This window comes from Dipteris shenzhenensis, unplaced genomic scaffold (genome assembly GCF_047967505.1).
Source record: "Dipteris shenzhenensis isolate YYH24624 ecotype China unplaced genomic scaffold, Dip_SZ_1.0 scaf0262, whole genome shotgun sequence".
In the NCBI taxonomy this organism is placed as follows: domain Eukaryota; kingdom Viridiplantae; phylum Streptophyta; class Polypodiopsida; order Gleicheniales; family Dipteridaceae; genus Dipteris; species Dipteris shenzhenensis.
The window spans coordinates 3300-5150 of record NW_028239568.1 but is presented as its reverse complement, the minus strand read 5'-3'; the positions used below and the strand labels follow the sequence as shown (position 1 = coordinate 5150).

Here is a 1851-nt window from a genome sequence, read left to right as displayed (position 1 = left end):
GTAGTAATTTTATGAAGCTTCTGCATATTCTCCTTCGGATTGGGCCGACATTCGTCAGGGTCGCTCACTCAGCGTGAATGAGCTCCGCTTCAAAACCGTACTTGAGATTCTCACCTCATACGGCTCCTCCTGCATGATGCATGGAGAGAGACTAGTATTTGGAATAGTCTAGCAATTCCTACTCTAAACCTATGGATGAACGGGGGCTAGTGTCTGTGAAACTACTGGACTAGCCATCCCTTCTGCCAAAAATCTCTTGTTAACATGGTTGTGCCACTCCGACACGTCGACACCAAGAGACTAATGACAATTTCTCTGTTCCCAACGCTTCGAGTTTCATGGGGATCAGCTACTTCGACAATCTCCGATGATTCTAGGGGTATCCAAAATACGAACGGGATGGATGTTCGTTGTCCCAATCATTATTGGTATTCGTCATAGAAACACGACGCGCGGCTGAACCCAACCGTAACGAAGCTTTTGCGTTGTCGATTCCTCCACGTAGTGCCTCTCCCCTATGCCTACCCACGGAGTCCTACAAATAGGTCGGTCCGTAGGTTTCACCTTTTGCTTACTACTACGATTCGCCGGAGATCGAAACTGGAGCATTTGAGGCTGCATCAATCGAGGATACACGACAGAAGGACTTGTTTCCCGTTCGAAACATACCTTCACCAAACGCGGGTCTATCGGAATTTGAATCCCCCAATTAATTAGGAATTAAGGTTAATCGATTTTCCCTCCCCAAATCGCACCATCTCTATAATAAGTAAAAGCTCTCTTCTCCCTATCAGTAGTCGGTATGATTTGTAACAAGATATCCGCCAGAATCGTGGGAGTTCTATCAATAGAATTGTCATTTCTCTGGGATCTAGGCGTAATTGGAATTCCTCTTCGTTCCACTTATTATTGAGTTAATCAGGATGCCGGAAGAACAGATCTCTTTTGCAATACAAGGGGAAGAGGTGCATCCGTCTGGTATCTATGTCCCTCCCCCTCAATCGACTGGGAGGGTGGAGTAACTAATTCCGCACCGAATGAGAGTCGTGTGTGAATGGGGGTATATAGTCTCGCAGCATCCATGAATAATTACTAATGGAGTGATTGCTTTTGATGGGATCTGCATCACCTAATTGAAAATCTCTCATTATGAAATCGACTCGGAACAACTAAAAATCTATCCCAGGGATGGGGTCACCTCCCCTACCTCAATTCCGGGAATTAATCTCATTTCTTAATAACTGATGAGGCTTGCACTCACTTCCAGGAATCACTTTTTCCCGTCTATCATCGAGGATTGAGTTGCTATCCGGTTTCTTAGATTGGATGTGTAAATAGTACAAAGTTGCAGGAAAGGTGACTGAGTGGTTTAAGGTGTAGCATTGGAAATGCTATGTAGACTCTTGTTTACCGGGGGTTCGAATCCCCCCCTTTCCCCTTTGCATTCCGTCATTGACTCTGTTCCGGCACCCCAAAGAATTGCTAATCCTTTGAATGCTTCCAGTTAGTACTCCCGATTTCAAATAATAATTCCAAGAATCCCCCCCCCCGGGGGGGGGGGTATCCGAATTTCAGAATGAGGAATCCCAGACTATTAGATAATTACTTGGGGTTAGGCTTTGCGGGAGTAATACTCAACGACGAGCAATTCATTTATATCCAACCCAGTGGACTCCCGATTTGCGATTCCATTCACTAATCCTGTGGGTCTACTGTCTCCCGACGAGGAAAAAGTTGAATGATCAGGTATTTTGTCTCCCCGAGAAAATTCCATCTCTCTATTTGGTCCATTGCGAGAACCCGGTCGATTTCTCACAATAATAGTATCTTTTGGTTTGCGACGGTAACTCG

At 45.3% G+C, this 1851-nt stretch overlaps 1 non-coding gene across 1 annotated transcript; it reads left to right on the top strand.

The window, feature by feature from the left end:
• Positions 1 to 1350: 1350 nt before the first annotated feature.
• Positions 1351 to 1437, top strand: TRNAS-GGA (transfer RNA serine (anticodon GGA)). The gene has a single exon. It is a non-coding gene; the product is annotated as a tRNA-Ser (tRNA).
• Positions 1438 to 1851: the final 414 nt, after the last annotated feature.